The 23,166-nt window shown below is 37.3% G+C and overlaps 1 protein-coding gene across 1 annotated transcript in view; it reads left to right on the top strand.

The window, feature by feature from the left end:
- Positions 1-23,166, top strand: part of NSD (Nuclear receptor binding SET domain protein) — a 402,839-nt gene that overhangs the window by 232,118 nt on the left and 147,555 nt on the right.

Here is a 23,166-nt window from a genome sequence, read left to right on the forward strand (position 1 = left end):
AACTAGCTCTTTTTCTGTGTCACTGGAAAGATCTTTAATACGACGTGCTACATTATTATTTGATAATTGTACTGCATCAGTTTTTTTTAGCAGACTGCTTGTTCAACATGCATGTTACTTTCACGTAACATGCATGGTCTGTTTTAAATTTTCAAGTGAGTCACACTGCCTCTTAAAAGGTACCTCCGTAGCCAGGTGGGAAGGAGCAGCAGTGCGTAGCACACGCTTCTTGATTAGACCCGGGTTCGTGCCCGTCACCACCAAATACGGAGGATGCGGAAAGGTCAGGGAATGACCACCGCATATCCCCAGAGCAATATGGCCTTAGTTGCTAATGCTCCTAAAAACCAAATAATAAACAAACAAGCCTCTTAAAAAAAAAAAAAAACTTGTATCTTTGTCTTTGTATTCAGCGTGTCTGGTTTCCAAATGCCTACAAAGTTTAGTGGAAGCCAAAGAACTATTGGCTAGTATTTTATTACATACGATGCACTGTGCATCAGGAGCATCTTTATTTCCAACACACGTAAAACCAAAATACAGATAATTCTAATCATACTTTTGTTTTGGTATTTTATTAGCTGCTGCTTGTTTTTTATGCACTTCAACAGAAATTGTTTCATTCTGAACAGCTGACTAGAACTAACGGAGTTTTGGGGAACAGAAGACTGCGATTGTTCATCCTCACTTTGAAGTGTCACACTGTTGTGCTCATTTATATCGGCCACAGTTGCATTATTAGAAGGAATTGATTTTCATTGTAATTTTCCTCCTTTCAGCCAAAATCCATAGTCATTAATTTTAATAATATTTGGAAATACTGATATTTATCAAAAAATATATATATACAAGCCTAGTTTGGTTATGCGTTATGCTTACTAGCTTACCATACTATTGCAGAATAAAAACTGATCTTGTAATTGCGAAGACAGCCTCCACCACCACAAAAATGTGTAATCTTGCCCAAACATATCGGTGGAAGACTGAAGGATTAAAATGCACGAGTTTTAACATGTTGAGTGAATGTTATATCCAGTACATGATTGGGCAACAGCCAGAAAAAATAATGTTGAATTATACTCGTGCAAAAAAAAAAGTGTTGTACATTTTGAATATGCAAAATTTAAATGGGGGGGGGGGGTAATAATTATTATTCTGATTTTTTTCACAGAACACAGCTCAGGAAGCACTTTGATATGGAATTAAAATGCAAAAAATAATTTGATTTTTAAATTTGCTTTCATTAAATTTTTGAAATACTTCTGATTATTTTCAGTTACGTGTACCCTGTTTATGAAGTTTGCAAAATGAAATTTTAAAGTTAAAAAAGAAAAAATGTATATATAGAATATACAGTGTTTTTGTAATTAAAGCATTCCTATTGTGGAACACCATCTAATAGTATTGAAGTGAAATTTGGTATACCTGCAGACTACAAGATGGGAAAGAGAATGGTGAGGGGGAAAAGTTGACTTATTCCTCCACCTGGGATAAAAATAACTGTTGTCTTGATTGGAAGAACGAAGGTGTTTTAGTTTTCTGATCATTACAAAAGGTGTTCAGTGTATGTGCCAGTAAACATATTGAATGCATGCTAGGGCCATTGCTTCAAATGGCTGATGAAGATGTGTTGAAGGTGATGGCAGTCATATTGTGAATGATGCCACCCTTCAGTTTATTGAGAGTTCAGGTCTTATCATTGCACAGTATGCTCCAGGTACTTCTACATCTAGATGTAAGGCCAAATTGCTGACTAGGATTGGCCGATCGTTTGCTCATTGGTGAATTTCCTTTAGAACAAGTGTACCAGGATAGTAAATTATATAAGAACATGTAAGTCTTGATTACCTGCAGTACCAGTAATGTCAGAAGTGCTGTGAATAAAATGAGTGAATCTGGCTCATGAATAGAACAAGTAACACCAACGTAATAGGGCTAATGGAAATGTGGTGTCACCATCAATAGGTGATACGTTTCACAATGGTATAATGAATTTATAAAGAACAGGCATGAACAGAAAAGAGCATAGTGGTGGTTGGGGGGGGGGTCATACTTCTTATCGAAAACAGCCTAAGCATGAGAAATGTTTTCCCAGATTCAGAACTTATACAAGCCAACACAGAATCTGTGTGGTGTGAAATAACTGGATGCAAAGGTAAAATGAGAGTGGAGGTATGCTACAGAAAATTGTGAAGAGTATAATGAGCCTCTATGCAGATGAATGGGTGAGCAAGTGAGAGGGAAACTCATCATTAGGGTACAAAATTATTAAATAAGCTACATAATTATTATATGTATCAGAATGTTGGAAGGAAATATTAGGGTAAGACTATTCTAGACCTGATCATTACTAATGAACCAGATGACATCATTGGGATCACAGCAGATGTAATGTAGCCACTATCAACTGGGCAGACAGCAAAGGGAGGATGAATACATCAGAATTATGGAATATCTTTAAAGAGTCTGCATTGCTGGATTCTGTGACACAGAATCCAGGAATGCAGACTGCATTCCTGGATTGTCAAGTTGTCAAGATGAAAGTCAAGTTGCAAAGAGAGGAAGTCAAAGAGCTCCAAGTGATTAGTGGAGTTGGGAGAACGGTAGAGACAACAGATGAATTTGACACAATGAGGTAGAGAGATTTTAAGCCAGAGAAGATCAAAGAGAGGAGGTTCCAAATTGCCAAGTCTCTGACAGGGAATATCAGAACGGACATATGCACAAGTACCACCTTTGAGGTGAAAGGAATCATACAGCGAATAATTTGGGTATCTGAGATGAGCAGTAGTTGAATCAACCGATAACTGAGATTCTGTCAGAAAAAGTACATGGGGTTTGGCAGACTGCAAGTGGAAATGGACATCATTGAGATTAGAATTGAGACCACGTATATTTGTGAAATGAATGGGAAGTCCTTGGGAGGTTTAGATCTTTTAGCAGATAAGCTTGCTCTATTAGTTTGACAATTCATGGTGTATTCAATAGTAAGAAAAGGTGGGTGGGACATGCTGTATGAAGTAATGAAATTTTTGGATATGGCGTACATGTGGTAAGAATATACCCAGATCCTTGACATAACGTGGCCTCGACAATGCTCCCCGCATACACACTACTCGGACTCACTCCAGTCACTATCTGGCAGAGTAAAGATAGCAAGATTATACACTAGCTGATCCGAAAGCCTCCTAGAGAGTTACCAATATGTTCAGTCCGGTGTACTAACTAGCGGCCTGCCTGCGAACACCGTTTTAGAGCTGTACCTTTGAAATGTAGGGAATATTGGATCTCGCCACAACGTTCATCATAACCTCAAAAGTCATCAATCATTCTGCATGATGGAAGATATAGGGAGGGGTTTACTGGAACTTAGCTCTAGAGACTAAACATGGGTTCCACCACTTCAAGTTCCTTTGTGACCACATCATAGTATCCAATCAGATTGGTCAGACAAGACTTCCCCTTAACAAACCCATGCCGTCTGAACTATAACTGAAACCTTGTCTAGATGATTCTGCAGTGGTTCTTTAACCCTTGCCTCCATTAATTTCCCCAGAACAGAAGTTAAACTAACAGGTCTGTAATTACTTGTGTCACCCTTGGATCCTCCTTTATGAATTGAGGTCACATTTGCACATCTCCAGTCCATGGGCACTTCCCCCAAGTCTAAGGAAGCTCTCACAATTATGGCTAAAGGTTTGCTTACTTCCTTTGCTGCCTTCTTTAATATTACTTGATAGATCCCATCCACCCCAGGTGCCTTTCTTATGTTTATCTTCATCAATTTCTCCTCCACTTTGCTGTGAGTTATTACAAAATCATTTAGCTCGATGCCACAATGTAATACACCTGGCATTTGCCTCCCCACCAGAATAACTCCTCATGTGTAAATATAGAAGCAAAATACTGATTCAGTTTGTTAGCATCCTGTGCAGCATCATCAACAGTTGAATCATTAATATAACTGGATAGATCCCATCCACCCCAAGTGCCTTTCTTGTGTTTATCTTCAACAATTTCTCCTCCACTTTACTCTCAGTTATTACAAGATTATCTAGCTTACTGCCAGAGTTGAATACACCTTTGGCATTCCCCTCACTGAATAACTCCTATGTGTGAATGTCAATGCAAAATATTCAATTAGTTTGTTATCTACCTGAGCAGAATCATCAACAGTTGAACCATCGATATCAAGTGGACCAATCTTATTCATCCCCTTCCTTCTAGAGTTTACATAAGTAATGAACTCTGCTGTTTTTCTTTGCGTCCTTTGCCAAAGATTTCGCGTAATCTGCCTAACCTCCTTTGTGACTTGATTACATGCCAGCTTATATCTACCATAGGTTTCACTGTCACCTGTTTATTTATATGTATCCTGTGCATACTTCTCTGCCACATGTCTTATTCGTTCATCTGACATCCATTTAGGCCTAAACCTTGAACATTATTTCGTAGCTGGTATGAAAAACCTAGTAGCTTCCAAGATTAATTCTTTGAATGCTTCCCACGTAGAATTTGGTGTTGGTAACATGATCAGTTGGTTCCACTGTGTAGAATTTAAATACTATCTCAGACCTTACTCACCTTTACAAAAGCAAAAACTCTTCCCTTTACCCCTGATGGTAGTTACCTCTTTGAGTAAATCCCAAATCAGCACACTGATCACTGCCACCTAGTGGTTGCTTTATCTTCAGATTCTTAATGCATGAAGAATCACTGCTGATAATCCGATCTCGAGTGTTACTCCCTCTAGAAGCCTCCCAACCATGCTGCTATAGAAAACAATCATCCAATAAATCCACAAAAGCCTTGCTAGTGCCTGAGTGACCAACTCACAAGTTCCAGTCACTATGTGGGAAATTAAAATTCCCCATTATAGGACAATCTGATTTACTGGTCTGCTCTATTTCTCTGTTCGGGTGTTCATTATACTCATCAGAGTCATTTGACCTGTAACACACTTCTACTCTCAATTTTGCTTTCCCAGTGATTCTCACACCAAACTGACTCATCACTCCATCCTTTCTGTCCTTCCTGTACACATTGTACCCCCAAAGTTCCTATTCTGCATTCCTTATATCTTTATCTTTTCGAATATCCACTACCAATTTCTTAAATGCTGATCTCCAAGTAATTGTTCAGTCGAGCAAAGATAACTTAGTTGATTTCAGTCTTTCTGAAACTTACTCTTAACTTTTATCTTATAAAAAGGATTCTTTTACTCCTATGCTTATCTTCGATGACATCCTGATTTCGAATCTCTCTTGGCATAAGCATATTACAAAAATTGCTTCCTCTGCATCTAAAAAACTGGGTTTTGTTTCTCTCTTGACATTATATTTCTTCCCAACAGCTGTTCAGCCTGTACAAATTGCAAATCCGCCCTATCATGTAATATTCTCCCACACTTGGGATGGTGCCCCCGAAACCTCTTTCACACTTCTAGATTCCATTCAAAAGAGGGCAGTTGTGTTAATTAATTACCCATTTCTAACATTGTTTCTACCCCCCACCCCTCCCCATCTCATAGGTTCTCTTTCTTCTGTATACCTTTTCTATAGATATTCCATGGGCACTGTTCTTCTGAATTGGCTTCTGTAATTCCTGTTCTCTCTCTCTCTTTCAAAGCACTATGAACGTGTGCCACAAACAGTCAATATCCTTTTACAGTCCAACTTAAAACTCATAGAACCAACTTTTCTTCTTCCTTTCTTGTTCATACCTATTTCTTGGAAATTAGACCCTACAGAATTCCTGATATCAACAAACATCTTATCTTCTCAGTCTTCAACCCTTGCACAATACTAAGTATTATTGGTTCTGATACCTCTTATGTTTGGGGGTGTTCATTTAAAAAAAAGTATACTAGGTGCCATACTTCAGGACTTGCACATGGGGATTATACCCGGGATTACTAACAGTCTCACCATCGTAAAGGTGCAGCAGAGGATTTGGTTGTTGCAGAATGACCAGATTTCACCCAAATTCAGTCCACCTGATTCATGTGTCACTTGAATATCGGTTCCATCAGTGTTTTAGATTCTAAAGGATTGCTACCCTTCAGAATCTAAAATTTAGACTCCAAGGTATCAAGTCCAGCCTGTTATTACCTGAAGGAATGTCTGTGAAAGCCTCAAGGACCATAGGAGAATAAGTATAGAAATTATTCCTGCTGCCCATTAAGTTTCATTAGAGAGATCACTACATTTTTGGACTTTTGTGTTGATCTTCTCAGTTAGTTTAATAATTTAAACAAGTTCTATTAAATCACTTATAAAAATATACATCTACTGGGCTTACTTAACACAGAGAACTATAGAAATTGCAAAATTCCTGTGTAAATCATTGGGTGTTATTGCAGTATATAGCATGGTATGATGACTTCGTTAGTATCCGTTGTAGTGGGGTTGCCTTCTATCACATGATATTGTGCTCCTGTAGATTTCAACTTTATCCATTTGCTGATTTGTAAATAAGTGTTTGATATCCCGTTTTCTAAATTGCAGGCGGTAGCTTTGATTAATTGTACTTTATGCTCAGTTACTTCACCAATTATGTGTCTGGAACTTTGTTAGATATATTCACCCATTGTAAACTTGGCTGTAGCTATGTGTTTGTATGCCCTAGAAGTGCCTTCCAGTTACTGCTGTTTTGAACTCTGATCAGAGATAAATATATTAGCACAATTGTTCTAGTATGTTTAGTTATTGCCAAACAAGAAACAAAAAGCTTTGACAGCGGATAACTAAAAGTTGTTTCCCTTAAATTCTTTTTTGCTTGAAGTAGTAGTAGAAGTAGTGGCATATGATGCAAGAAAGCAAGCATATGAGCTTATGCAGCATCAGCAAAAAAAAAAAAAAACACAACAATCTGCTCTAGATATTTGTCCAGTTCCTCCTTAAATTATTTAACATATCAACTTCCACAACAATGGAAGTTTGTTCCAGCAATTAACCACCCACTGGCTAAAGGCAAATTTCCGCACGTCTATTCTACATCTGTCTTTTCTTAATTTGAATTTATGCCCCCTTAGGTTCGTAATCTGAACATGTGGAAGGATCCCATCAGAATTCAACGTGCTCAACCCATTCAAGGCCTTATACACCTCAATCAGATCACCGTGCAGGTGCCTACTCTACAGCCAATGCAATTTGCAGAACTTAAGCCTCTCCTGGTAAGAGGATCCCTTCATTCCCTTCACCAATCTTGTTGTCCTTCTATGTACACGTTCAAGCAAATCTACATCCTTCCTAAAATGAGGCCTCCAGACATGCACGCAGTACTCAAGGCGTGGCCTGACCATTGCCTTATACAGAGGGACAATCACCTCCTTTTCCCCGCTAACAAAATTCCTGTATATCATTGTAAAAACCCCATGACCTGCCCTGGCAGCCTGTCTGCATTGCTCAGAAAACTGCATATCTGACTGCACAGTTATTCCCAAGTCTTTTTCATTTTCTACCACCTTAACACGTTCACTGTCCAGGGAATCACATGTGATGCACAATCGTTTTTTGTAATAAGTTCAGGCATCATATGTGATTCCCAAGGGTCTCGCCAGTTTAAACATTTTTAAAAAATTGGACTTCTGACCTATGTTTTTAATCTTTTGTGGACTTATTAACAAGAAAATATATTTTTAGAAAAGTTAATGAACCTGCATAAAAGTTTCCTAGTTTTTACACATAGCTACATCAAATATTTCAAATTACATGCAATGTTAGGAGTAAATAAAACAGATTACAAAATGTTAAGAAAAGTGTATTTTATTTCAGAAGTACAAAAAACTGAAAAAAGACTAATTTTTATGTTTATTTTCAAAACATTTAATACAATATGGCTTCTCACATGATTTACATTCAGTATGAACTTGTTTGGCAGCCAATTTGGGATTTTTTCCAGCAATTTTTGCTTCTTCGTAACATCCGTGACACCTTTTCCTGTGAATTTTACTGTGGGAAAGCCTCTGAATTTCCGACAGAAAATGCTGAGATGAAGATTGACAAATGGTTGTACTAGAGGTTGGTTCCTTTTTGATTCCCATCAATTCTTTAGTGATTGCCTCTCTCACTTCTAAAAGAGACATTTTGTCTTTCTTCTCTTGCTGCAATTCATTGAAAATTATGAATGTGTTCACAATTGCTGTCCCAAAAACTAATTCAATTGCAATTTTTTTATACCATATCAATGATTTTCTCATTGGTGACTGGTAACTTGAAAGTTGGTCTGATACATCGATCCCCTTTTTTGCCTTATTGTATTCAGTTATCATTTCTGGTTTTACTTGTTCATTTCTTCTTCCACACTTCTTCATTTCATCACCAAAACATGTTGACAACATCAAAACATCTCTCTTATCATGCCACTTAGTGATCACAATATTATCTTTTTGCATTGTTATTTTTTCGCCCCTGTGTAATTTCTTCTGGATTATTTTCTTAGGAACTCCCAATCTATTACTACTAAGTGTACCACACAAATCTGTTTTATTTGATTTCAGGTAATTTGCAAGAGGTATGCTAATATAATAATTATCTGCAACTAGAAGTCACCCTTGGTTTATTAGTCTGTCTAATAGCTTTATAACCACACATCCAGGTTTATCGATTCCTGGCAGGGTTTGCGGGGTTTGACCGTTGTAAACATCGAAAGACCAAACGTAACCATCTTTTGTACACAACTTGTATACTTTCAATCCATATTTGTTACTTTTTTTTGAAGGGTTATATTGCCTGAATAGAAGCCGACCTCTGAACGGTATCATAGATTCGTCGATAACAACAACATCTCCGAGAAAGTATAAATTACGTAAATTTGTAATTACTAGATCAATAAGGGGTTGAATTTTATACAATCTATTAGAATGTTCTGCTGTGTTATCTGCAAAATGCCAGCATCTTAGTAGGTTAGTAAAACGATTGTAAGTCATTCCAAAATTATGTAACAATGGATGATAGTACATAGGGTCTGTTTTCCAATAATACTCCCATCTCGGATATGAAACAATACCTGAAAATAAGATGAATCCCAAAAACTTTTTCATTTCACTTTCATTAGTATCTTTCCATCGTTGCATTCTTCCTTTCGCTGTTACTTGACTATTCATAACCTGATGAGCATATAAATTTGTCTGATTCACCATAAGATTCATGAAGTCTTCATTTATAAATTTATAATAAATGCGGGTTATAGAAGCTTTACCATTTTCCATTATACTGTCAATATTTTGGATACTGGATGAACCTATGAAAGTTTCCTTCTGAGGTGGAGAAATGTTGTAAGTCCAAGGACTTTTACTAACACTAGCAGAACCTTCATGTTGCCTTGATGTACCTGCCATATCCATAAATTGTGTCAGTATTTGTTTCATTTCATTTCCACTGTCAATATCAGGCTCTGAAACTGTCTCTGGTACGTAATCATCGTCGCTATCACTAGAAATTGGCTCATAGTCACTTTCCTCCAATATTCTTTGCAACTCCTCGTCACTAAGTCCACGACTACCCATTTTCACACTAGAAAGTAACTAATAACTTGTGACTGTGGCCGAAACACTTCAAGGTCAACAATATAACCTCAAAAGTAATAAAATTGGCGGGTAGTTGTAAGTGAATCATACGTGATTCATGGACGTGGAGGAGTAAATTTGTATTCACAAGTCCAGGCATCACATATGATGCATAGTAAAAAAAAAAAAAAAAAAAACACATAAAAAACATTACATACAATATACAAAATAGCTATATGTACATATTTACGTACACTTTGATTAATCTGATAGTTTCATATCTGGACTTCTCAGGTCACGCAAATGTGTAATATATGGGGACAGTGAACGTGTTAAGTGTAGTACCACACAGTTGGTACGTTTCTCTCGGGTTACTTTTACCCATATGCAGTACTTTGCATTTTTCAATGTTAAACTTCAGTTGCCACTTCTCAGCCCGTCTGCCCATATTTTCTAGATCCTGTTGCAGTAACACACTGCCGTTACTATCATTAGCAACCCTGCCAACATTTGTATCATCTGCAAGCTTCGATACTAAGCCTGATATACCTTCATCAATATCATTGATAAATATACAGAACAAACACCGAACCCTGTAGGATTCCAGTAACAACACTAGTCCACGAAGAGCAGTGTCCATTGATTACCACCCTCTGTGTTCTCCCACTAAACCATCCTTTTATCCATTGTAGGAACTTAACCTTAATGCCATTCTGCTCCAATTTGTACAGTAGTCTTCCATGCGCAACAGTGTCAAAAGCTTTCCTGAAATCCAAATATATGATATCAAAATTATTTTTTGCATCCAGTTCCTTTGTAACCACATCATAATATCCTATCAAATTTGTCAGACAAGATTTTCCCTTAACAAACCCATGCTGTGTCTGAATTATTGCTGCAGTCTTGTCTAGATGATCAAAGACTGGTTAAAGATGTATTGCATCTTTAACCAGTCTTTGATCATCGTTTGATCATGCAATACGTTAAAGATGTATTGCATCTTTAAACAGTGACTCCATTATTTTGCCCGGAACAGAAGTTAAACCAACTAGTCTATAATTACTCGTGTCACCCTTTGATCCCCCTTTGTGAATTGCAGATACATTTGCACATCTCCAGTCCATGGGGACCTCCTCTGAGTCCCAAGGATGCTCTCATAATTATGGCTATGGGTTTCCTTACTTCCTTTGCTGCCTCCTTTAATGTAACTGTATAGATTCCATCCACCCCAGTTGCCGTTCTTATGTTTAACTTCAACAATTTCTCCTCCACTTTGCTCTCAGTTATTACAAAATCATTAAGCACCCTGCTACAATTTGATAACCTTCTGGCATTTTCAAACCTTAATAACTCCTCATGTGTGAATGTAGATGCAAAATACTCATTCAGTTTGTTTGCTATCTGAGAAGGATCATCAACAGTCGAACCATCGATATCAAGTGGACCAATCAGATTTATCCCCTTCCTTTTAGAGTTTATATAAGTAAAGAAACCCTTGTGTTTTTCTTAGCATCCTTTGCCAAAGATTTCTTGTAATCTGCTTTTGCCTGCCTAACCTCCTTTGTGACTTGAATACAGACTAGCTTATATATATCATAGGCTTCTGTGTTGCCTGATAATTTATATGCATCCCATGCATTTTTCTTCTCTGCCACCAGTCTCATTAGTTCATTTGACAACCATTTAGGCCTATACCTTGAACAATATTTCTTAATAGGTATGAAATGTTTAGTAGCTTCCACTATTAATTCCTTGTATGCTTCCCACTTAGAATTTGCTGTTGGTAACATCATCTGTTGGTCAAACTGTACAGAATTTAAAAACTGTCTGAGACCACTATAGTCACCTTTATGGAAACAGAAACCCCTTCCTTTACCCTTGATGGTAATTATATCTTTAATTAAATTCCACATCAATACACTGTGATCAGTGCCACCTAATGGTTCCTTTATCTGCAAATTCTTAATACCTGAATGATCAATGCTGATAACCATATCAAGAGTATTACCCTCCCTGGTTGCCTCTCGAACATGCTGCTGCAGAAAACAATCATCCAATAAATCCACAAAAGTCTTACTAGTGTGCGAGTGACCAACCCATAAGTTCCAGTCTATTTCTGGGAAGTTAAAATCCCCCATTATAAGACATTCTGATTTACTAGCCCACTATTTCTCTGTACAGTTGTACATTGTACTCATTCGAGTCATTAGGCCTATAACACACTCCTCTTATTTTTGCTTTCACAGTGCTTATGTCACACCACACGGACTCAACAGTGCACTGTTCATCTATATCAACGGTGGGCAAATGCGGCTCTTCGTTGAGTTAAGTGCGGCTCCCATTGAAAATTTAAATCTGTTTTTTTTTTTTTTTTTTTTATTATTATTTCAGAACTCTTTTCAATGAATCTTGTTAAATTAATTAACTAACATTTTGTTATACGGATTTTATGTTATGTTTATTTTTTTTTATGTCTAGATATTTTGCTATTTTTATTTTGAGTATAAATAAATCTGCGCTCATTTACACTGCTGGCACCATCAGCGGACTTGTGCAACACTACACCGGGAGTGGGTAGAAAATGTGATGACCAAACCTCTCATAAGAGTTTCAATTTCAAACTTTGGAATTAAATTTATTTAAATTTTTTGATAACATGACCTTAGAAAATATCAAAAAACGAAAATACAAACAAGAAAATAGAAACTTTCAAGAAGAATGGGTAGAAAATTTTGCTTTTATTGACAATAATGGAAAGTCATTGTGTCTTATTTGTAAAGTTACAATTGAAAACTACAAAGTAAGTAATTTACGTCGACATTACGAAGGAAGTCATCCCCACTTTTCAACTCAATATCCACTCAATTCAAAATTGCGAACAGAGAAACTTAAGTCCTTGCAATCTGGTCTTCATAAGCAGCAAGGACTCTTGTCTTCTTTTGGTCGCGAAGATGACAGAGCAAACGAAGCTAGTTTTTTGATAGCTTGGAATATTGCTCGTGCCAAACGTCCATATGGAGAAGGAGAATTTATTGAAAGAAACTTGGAAGAAGTGGTTAAAGTTTTGGATCCAGATAATACAAAACTGCATAAATTGATCGCACAGGTTCCTATGTCACGCCGTACAACTGAGCGTTGTATTGGTGCAATTAGTAAAAATGTTGAAAATATTTGATGTGTGATTTGAAAAATTGTACAGCATTTAGTTTAGCTCTCGACGAGTCTACAGACATTCAGGACGTTCCACAATTGGCCGTTTTTGTCCGCTATGTATCTGCAGACGTAAATGTTAGACCTAGTAGCTCTTATCGAAACAACTCGTGGTATAGATGTTAGAAATGCGCTTGATGAAGTGATGAACAGGTTTGAATTGCCTTGTGATAAACTTGTAAGTGTTGCGACTGACGGAGCGCCTGCAATGATAGAGTAAAACCAAGGTCTCATTGGTCTTTTAAACAACGATCCTAAAATTCCACGTTTCTTACCTCTTCACTACATAATTCACCGTGAGCATCTCATAGCGAAGTACTTCAAATCTGGAATTGTGTGGAACATTGTTTTGCAAATTGTGAATTTAGTTAGAAAAAATGCCAAAACACATTGTCAATTTAAAAACTTTTTAGAAGAGTTGCGAGTGAATGACGAAACAGATGAATTGCCCAATGATTTATCCCTATGGTGTGTTGTAAGATGGCTGTCAACTTACAATGTTTTGGGCCGTTTTGTGGAACTCCTAAATCCCATCATAACATTTACAAAAAAAAAAAAAAAAAAAAAAAAAAAAATACCCAAAATTAGAAAATGAAACTTGGCTTTCTGACTTAATGTTCCTTACAGACATTATAGAACATTTGCAAACACTTAATTTGGCTTTACAAGGAAAGGAAAAAATTATTATTGATTTGTCACAAACTGTATTTAGTTTTGAAGCTAAACTTCGGCTTTTTGTGTACGATCTTAAGAACAAAATATTTAATCATTTTCCACGAGTAAAAGCAAATATAATTAATATCAAAGAAGAAAAGTTAGACGAATACAAAGAAAAATTGGAAGAATTGCAAGCAGATTTCAAACATAGGTTTGAAGATTTGAAATCACATTTGCATATTTTGTGAACCCATTTATTTGTGATATTATTGAAGATGGATTTCCAATTTCTGAAATAATACTTGTTGAAAAAGTTGCTGGGGAATTGGAGTTATTAGAGATGAAAGAGGATCAGGCATTGCAAATGCAGCACAAATCTATTTCTATAATTGAATTTTGGAAACTCTTGCCAGAATCAAAATATCCACATTTAAAGAAAACTGCAGCGGTCTAATTTCAATTTTTGGTACAACATATTGCTGTGAATCTTTGTATTCCACAATGAAGTTCGTGAAGTCGAAATATCGTTCACAGTTGACCAATCATCATCTCACTGAATTGTTGCGAACAGCTTTAACAAATTTTACGCCAAATGTCGGCGCCTCCGTAGCTAGGTGGGCAGGAGCAGCAGTGCGTAGTACACGCTTCTTGATTAGACCGGGGTTCGAGCCCGTCACCCCCAAATACTGAGGATGCGGAAAGGTCAGGGAATAACCACCACCATATCCCCGGAGCAATATGGCCTTAGTTGCTAATGCTCCTAAATAATAATAACAACAACGCCAAATTTCAAAAATTTGACCAAAGGTCTTCGTTAAATGTTATATACTTTTAATTAATGCATTTTTATTATTAAAATTTTGAAATAATTATTTTGTATTTTCTTTCTCTTAATTATATTTTCTTATATATGTATACACTTAAGATGTGTAGAATATGTAATCATATTAATTAAATTAAATTAAATTTGAATTTGTGTATTTAATACTATGTAACTATGGTGTGGCTCTTTATAATATATGAAAAACCGGAATGCGGCTCTCATTAACCTCATGCGTGCCCACCCCTGATCTATATCAACTGGAAGCACTTCTTTTGATTTTATGTTTTTCTTAATTAACAACATAACACCTCCTCCCTTCCTATCCTGGAGTCTATCCTTTCTGTACACATTGTACTCCCCAAATTCCAGTTCTGCATTCCTTATATCTGTGTGATACCACGTCTCTGCTATCCCAACAATATCCACCTTTGATGTCTTGACCAACACTTCAAATTCATCAAATTTATTTACTATACTTCTAGCATTGGTATACATGCAAGTATACATGTACCTATTCTTATTATTAGTTACCCTAACACATTCCATATACCCATCTGTTTCACGATGACTGCCATCAGTCCCTGAAACCCCCAACACCCCTTGCTCCACGCCGCTGCTTATTCTAATAGAAGTAGTGCAAGAATCACCTTCACTTCTGCCTGCAGCTACTTTTAAACTTTTAGTCTGTGAATCCTCCCAAGCTAGCAGTTTTCCGACCCACTTAACACTGCCTGGATAGCATCAGCAAATATTCTTGCACCCTTTCTATTTAAGTGTGTACGATCCCTGTAGAAGCAGTCTCTCCTGTTAACAAGCACAGACCAGGCTGAAAAAAATTTTACCCCTTGAGCCTTGCACATTTCCTCCAGGGCCGAATTGATCGACAAGGTTCTCATCATGTACTCCCTCCTATCGTGTCTGGGCAGAATTGCAGACACTTTCAAATTTAACCCTAATTCACGATTTTTTTTCAACATTGACCTGTATTTGTTAAGTAAATCTGCAGATCTCCTCCTCTTAATGTCATTAGTGCCAATATGTACAACAATATCACCATTTGTGCCCTTAAAAGATTATATATGCTTTACAACATCATCAATTGCCCCTGGCAGACATACCTTGGTTCTATTCCATATATCCTTTTAACACAATATATTCCCCATCTCCCTGACAATAGAGTCACCTATGATAACTAACTCCTGTGGGACCAGCACATTCTGCCTTGGAGTTTGCCGCTGTGCTGCATGATGCCCAGGAGTGAGCTCTGCCGTTGAGTTGGGCAGCTGAGAACTTGACGGGCCCCTCATATTAACTTCTTCGAGACCAACTACCCTACACCTCTAGCTCTCATAGATGCTCATCAGAATGCTGAGCTGATGCCTAATTTCTAGACACTCTCTGCACCTGGCACACAAAGATATTCTCCTTGGCTAGATCATGTTCCGTTCCAGAGAGTTCAGCAAACATTTCACAAGTTGCATATTTTTTTAGGCTGTGATGCGTTGGAGAATCGCCCCCTTCAGTTCTCCCCCCAAGTCACAGCACTCCTTCCACTTTGTGCCTGTTGCTTTTCTGCTCTAGTCTGGGGCATGATATTTTAAATTAATAAGATCAATAAATTTAATTAATTGTCAATACTACAATATCTAATACTTAATGCAGGGATGCAAATTACGCTATATAATTTTATGTTAGAGCTACCTAGTTACCACAATTAATAATTCCCTACCACTCTATACAGAAAAATGTCTGCAAGATTCGAACGAAACAACGGTTTTACGTATAGCATTAGCAGAGGCATTTGATGCAAGAAAGCAAGCTTATGCAGCATCAGCCAAAAAAATTTAAAGTAAAATAAATAAATAAAAAATAACCACTTCCACTTCACCCCTCTGTTCGTTCGAAATACCTGTCCAGCCGAGCCTTAAACTTATTTAGGCTATCAACCTCCACTACAAGGGATGGAAGTCTGTTCCACCAACCAACCACCCGCTGGCTAAAGGCAAATTTCCGCACGTCTATCCTACATCTGTCTTTCCTCAATTTGAATTTATGCCCTCTCAGGTGATTATTCTGAGCTAGAGGAAGAATGCCATCAGCATTGAGCATGCTCAAACCATTCAAGGCTTTGTACACCTTGATCAGATCACCTCACTGGTGCCTAGTCTCCAGACACTGTAATTCGCAAAACTTAAGCCTTTCTTCGTAAGAGCACCCCTTTGTTCCATTCACTAATCTTGTTGCCCTTCTCTGTACTCGTTCCAGCAGCTCTACAGTGGTAGAGCTGCTGGAACGAGTTTCTCATTTCTCCTTCTTGAAATGAGGCCTCCAGGCCTGTATACAGTACTCTAGGTGTGGTCTGACCATTGTCTTATACAAGGGAATAATCACCTCCTTATCCCCGCTAGAAAAATTCCTATATATCATTGACAATACACCGTGAGCTACTCTTGCAGCCCGTCTTCACTGCTCAGAGAAGTTCATATCTGCCTGCAGGTCCCTTTCATTCTCTACCACTGTCAATGTAGTACCACAGAGTTGATACGTTGCTCTGGGGTTGCTGTTTCCCATATGTAGTACTTTACATTTGTCAATATTAAACTTCATTTGCCACCTCTCAGCCCATCTGCTCAACCTTTCCAGATCCTGTTGCAGTAGCATAGTGTCAGTAGTGTCCTTGACAACCCTGCCAACCTTCGTATCGTCTGCAAACTTGGACATTAAGTTTGATATACCATCATCAATATCATTTATAAATACAGAAAACAATAAAGGACCCAGTACTGAACCCTGAGGGACTCCACTAATAACATTAGTCCACGATGAGCAGTGTCCATTGATTACCACTCTCTGTCTTCTCCCCCTCAACCACCCCTTTATCCATAGCAGCAATTTGCCTCCAATGCCACACTGCTCCAATTTGTGCAGCAGTCTTCCATGTGCAACAGTATCAAAAGCCTTTCTAAGATCCAAGTATATAATATCAAAGTTATTCCCTGCATCCAGTTCTTTTGTGACTGCATCATAGTATCCAATCAAATTGGTCAGGCAAGACTACCCCTTAACAAAACCATGCTGTGTCTGAACTGTAACTGAAGTCTTGTCTAGATGATCCTGCAGTGCTCCTTTAACCAGTGCCTCCATTAATTTTCCAGGAACAGAAGTGAAACTCACAGGTCTATAATTACTTGTGTCAGCCTTTGATCCTCCTTTGTGAATTGGGGTCACATTTTCACATCTCCAGTCCATGGGTACCTCCCCTGAGTCCAAGGAAGCTCTCATAATTATGGCTAAGGGTTTGCTTAGTTCCATTGCTTCCTCCTTTAATATAACTGGATAGATTCCACCACCCCAGGTGCCTTTCTTGTGTTTATCTTCAACAATTTCTCTTCCACTTTACTCTCAGTTATTACAAGATTCTCTAGCTTACTGCCAGAGTTGAATACACCTCTGGCATTCCCTTCGCTGAATAACTCCTCATGTGTGAATGTCGATAAATATAGATGAAAACATGTTTTTTTAGGATTTCTGTATTGTATTCACCTTTTATTTTAACCTTGTGCCATTATTCAAAAATTTACCATTTGAGTATAAAATGTATTAATATAGTACGACAGGTATATTTGTGTAAAACTATGTTGTGTATATGCATGACTGGTGGAATTAGCTCTTGTTTACCCTGTGGTAGCAGTCAGAAAAAAGAGAATTACCTGCTGGTAAGAGGAAATCTTACTTCACCTTTGTTCCTGTTAATATTTTTTATTGCTTTGAATCTTAAATTATTTGAGAAAATCTGTTCTTTTTTTGTTTAGTTTTTCCTTGCTGGTATGAATGATGCTTTTAGGTACAATTGGAGATTCTCTCTCTCTCTCTCTCTCTCTCTCTCTCTCTCTCTCTCTCTCTCTCTCTCTCTCTCTCTCTCTCTCTCTCTCTCTCTCTCTCTCTCTCTCTGTACGTGCATGTGCCTGATCACATCATCACTTTTTTTATTATTATTATAAAAAGTAGTAGTAGTGGTGGCAAATTATGCAAGAAAGCAAGTTAATATAGAATCACAAAAAAAAAAACCAGCCCTTCCCATTTCATCCATCCACCCCCCCCCCCCCAAATAGTTTATCTAGTACTTCAATTTATTCAAACTACTCACCTCTACAATTCCAGATGAGAATTCTTCCCGATGATTTCCGCACATACAACCTGCAACCATCCTTCCTGAATTCAAATTTATGTGTAGTCTGAGCAAGAGAAAGGATTCTGTTGGCAATAAGGTTACTGAATCCATTGAAGGCCTTAAACACCTCAATCAGATCTCGTCGCAGGTGCATCGTTTGCAGATGCTGCAGTTTGTAGAAATGAAGCCTTTTGTGATAAAAGCACTTTTCTTGCTTCCTTCACTAATCTTGATGTACCCTGCATCAAAATCAGGGAAGTGCTCTTCCCTGCACCCAATCCACGGGTGCAGGGAAGACCAACGAGAGAGCCACATCTAGAAGCAGACTAGGCCGAAAATTCTTACTGGGGAATACCTGTAGCGGCCTCATACTAGTGTTTATATCCATATTGTTTATGGCCAAAATCACACCGGCCTCCGGCCAGAAGCCGATGTGATTTTTGAATTTACGCTCACTACTACTACTACTAATAATAATAATAATAAAAAGGCCGGTGTGACAATTACCCCCAGGTATTTTCATTCTCAACTGCCCTGAGGGGTGGCACCATCCAGCTACTACATTAGTCTGGGATTATTACTACTTCCCATATGAAGTAATTACGGTTCTCGATAATAAACTTTTAATTGCCATTTCTCAGACCATCGGCCTAATTTATCTTTATCTTGTTGCAGAAAGTGCTCAGTTACTTCACCAATTATGTGTCTGGAACTTTGTCTTTTTTAGTTATATTCACCCATTGTAAACTTTTCTGTAGCTATGTGTTACTAGTTAGTTACTGCTGTGATGAACTGTGCCATACTGCTATACAAATTACAAAGAAAAATAAGCTTTTCTGAAATATAATATATGATGTCAGAAGTATTTTTTCGTATTCAGTTCCCTTCTTACTGCATCATAGTATCCAGTCAGATTGGTCAGACAAGACTGTCGCCTGACAAATTCATGCTGTGACTGCAATCTAATTGCATTCCTGTCTAGGTGGTCCTGCATTACCTCTTTAACCAGTGACCTCATTATTTTCCCTGGAAGAGAAGTTAAGCTAACGGGTTTGTAATTATAGGTAACCCTCATGTAACACAGTAGTTAGGCGTTCTATAAAAAAATTTTGTGTAGCACGAAACTGTGATATACGGGATTGAGAACCACCACAAAAAGGGAGGTTACATTCCAAGAGCTAACAAAAATACACCATTCTAGATTTCATTTATCTTCTGCTCTCTTTAAAAAATAATTAATCTGGGTTTGTTTGCTTTTGCTTGATAGATCTTTGTAAATTTAATTGTATGGAACTAGGCATTTTTGAAGCTCCCTTTTCAACTTTAGGTCCCTTTGAGTTGAAGAACCTGAATTCAAAAAAAAATATAAGATTCTAATTACTCAGCTAACTTTGTCATTCCGTATTCTTCTTAGTATAAAATTTGAAGTTCAGCAGAATTTTTAACTGTGCTATTATCCTGTGAATTGATTTGATTTGCCTCCAATGCCATTTTTCTCGAATCTGCTTCACCAGCCTCTTTTTCTACCAGTAATTCTTGAACGTCTTCAGTAATCATATCTTTTTCATATCTTAGTCGCCAATGCGCCTTTTAAAAAAAAAAATAAGAATAAATTTTTTTTTTTAAAGGAGCACCAGCGAATAAGGCCATGTTGCACTCTGTATATTGTCTATAAATTGCATGTGTTCTGAGGTTGATTTTCTATTTTGCTGGATGAAAAACCCGAATTTCCGTGAGAAAAACCATTCTCCCATTGTCTGAGATCGACTAACTCAGCCACGTTGTAAAAATCCCCTCCCCTGGTCATCAAGGGGATTCGAACTTAGTCCTTTGTCACCGGGTGTGGGAAGGACGGTGATTCTACCAACTGTGCCACCCATGAGGGCTTCAGTAATCATATCCTCAAAACCTTCCCTCCTATCAACTTAACAAATTCTACTATTTGCACTGATTCCATCTGCACGGTTGCACAGCGGTGTCGTGCAGTAGTAGAACTGGGTGGAAAAGGCATGGGTTCGAATCCTGTCAATGATGCGAGGGACTTTAATGGGCTTTTTTCACTCTGTACCTGAGTTAGTCGGTCTCGGGTATAGTAGTAGTAGTGGCATATGATGCAAGAAAGCAAGTGTATGAGCTTATGCAGCATCAGCCAAAAAAAAATCACACCATTGCCTCCAAATGCCTGTCCAGCTCCTCCTTAAATTTATTCAACCTGTCAACTTCCACAACGACAGATGGAAGTTTTTAGATACCAAGCAAGATTTCCCCCCCCCCCCCCAGAAACTGGGGTTTTTCGTCCAGCAAAACAGGCAACTTGAACAGAGAACACACGCGAAAGACACACAAATATGGATTTATGTGATTAATTATGAGTAACCTTAATATAATAATTTAATTGGACCGGTTCCATTTTCTGCTGGTTTGGCAATATTTCCTGAATGAACTGACTCTGGCTATATATTTTTCCAACATGTATTTAATGTTGACATTTTTACTTTGTTGTGTGATAAAGCTATGGTTCCGATACAGTCCACAATTGAAAAAATATTTCCATGCCTCCATCACTTCAATTTCCCATCAATTCAATTCAGAATCAATTTTTTTCCAAAATCCATTATATTTTCTGATGTAATGAGTTTCAAAGGTAGATATAATGCCTTGATCTAATTAAAAAAGTTGTGATAGGTGGTAGGAACATTACTTCAACATTTGGATGACTTAAATCATTTGAATGGCCTGGCTTGTTATCAATAGTAATAAAACTTTGAAATCTAGATTTTTCTACAAGTTCAATAGCACAGAATCTAGCACGTGGATTTCCCTTTTTTTTTGCATAACAATTAGCGAGCCAAAAGTGGAGATTCACAAAAAAGAATGGAAATGTTGAAAAATTATATACAGCCCAATAGCAGAGATTTCCTCGCAGAAAAATATTTTTGTGCTTCCCCCGCAGCTCAAAAATACTGTGTTATGAGGTTTGCCACAATTCTTTAATCATGCTAGAGTGCAACCGTGTCAAACAAGTACCGTCTTATGTGATGATTGCCGCACTTTATCAATCGTGTTAGAGCAAAACTGTGTTGTAGAAGTACCCTGTTATACGAGGGTTGCCTGTAATTATTTTACCTTTTCATCCCATTTGTGAATTGGGGATGCATTTGCACATCTCCAGTCCATAGGGACCTCCTCCCTGACTTCAGGGATGCCTTGTAATCATGGCTAAAGATTTGGTTACCTCTTTGCTTAATTCTCCTCCTTTAATATAACTGGATTGTCACCACCCCAGATGCCTTTTTTTGTGTTTATATTCAACAATTTTCCCTCCACTTTCCTCTCAGTCATCTCAAAATTATTAGTATTGTTATTATTAGCCATATGATGCAAGGAAGCCTGAGGGTTATGCTGCACCAGCCAAAAAAAATTCTCAAGTTAGTCTGGTGGGGGGGGGGGGTCGGACTTAGAATGGAATCACTAAGAAAGTGAGAATGATGATATCCAGCTTAAGACCCTGGGTTTGCTAAGCCCATACTCACCAGATGTGAGCCCCTGGGGTATTCAACTCCCCTCCAGAATTTGACCCACTTCTAGCAACCCCCATCCTTAAAAAATTCCTGATGTGTGATTGTAGATGCAAAATACCCATTGTTTGTCTGCAGTCTGAGCAGGATTGTCAAGTTAATTCATTTATACCTATTGGCCCAATAGATATGTGATTCATAGTAAAGAAATCTTTGCTGCTTTCCTTTGCATTCTTTACCAGAGTCTTCTTGTAATCTGACCCGTACACTTTAGTACACTACATCCAAGTTATTTTGGATGCAAATCCAAGTTATTTTGAAGTCTTCGGAAATTGCACAATACTATCTTCCGTTTCATGTAGTTTCAAAATACCCTTAAATAATATGTAAATGCAAGTTGACAATCGGGGAGATATCTTTATGATTTCAGTTACCCAGCATGTTATGTGCTTTGATGTAACAGAATTCCCATGGAGGTTAGTTATTAGATTGTGACTAATATATGATATTCAATGATCAATTTACTAATAAGCAAACTCTTCCTACTGATGAACTTTCTAATTTATATCACTTCTTTTTTTTACTCCTTTTTTACCCACTACACCACACTGTATCATGCATTGCTAAGCTCTACTGCCATGGCAGAATAGTGGGAACACCCAAATTCTGCAACTTGTTGAAAAGGCAATTTTTCAGATATCTAATTTGTAATTAAAATTTAACAAAATTGTGATTTATATCACAAAACATTATTCCTTGTCAAAACAAGGTGGATAAACGTATATTTGAGAATGACCGTAATAATAACGTATATGCACTTAGACTTTATAAACTACAATAGTGTTACTTTTAAAACTAATTTTTTATCATTCATTTTGTATTCCCCAGCAACTATTTTAAATACCCTCAATGTGTAAATACAATGTACGCACAAAAGATGCTGAATTAGCAGCTGGACAGAAGTGTTCAGAACACTTAATAAATTTGTGTTCTATCCAGGCTTTTGCCTGCATAGCACACAAGCTTATTGAGTAAGTGTTCACAGGATTATTTATTTATTTATTTTATTTTTTTTTTTTTTTTTTTGGCCATTTAGAGCTCTTCATGAGGATGGTAGAAATTAAGACAAGCTGAAATTTGTTAATGAGCGGATAGGAAAAAAAAGCAATTAAATAAAAAGACTGGTTTATTCAAATGGACATTCATGATTTTAAAACAATTCTTGAGATTTTTTTTTTTTTTTTTTGAAGATACAAAATTTACAAAAAAAAATAGGAAA

Source organism: Mastigoproctus giganteus, chromosome 11 (assembly GCF_048544385.1).
Source record: "Mastigoproctus giganteus isolate SK-2022 chromosome 11, ASM4854438v1, whole genome shotgun sequence".
In the NCBI taxonomy this organism is placed as follows: Eukaryota; Metazoa; Arthropoda; class Arachnida; order Uropygi; family Thelyphonidae; genus Mastigoproctus; species Mastigoproctus giganteus.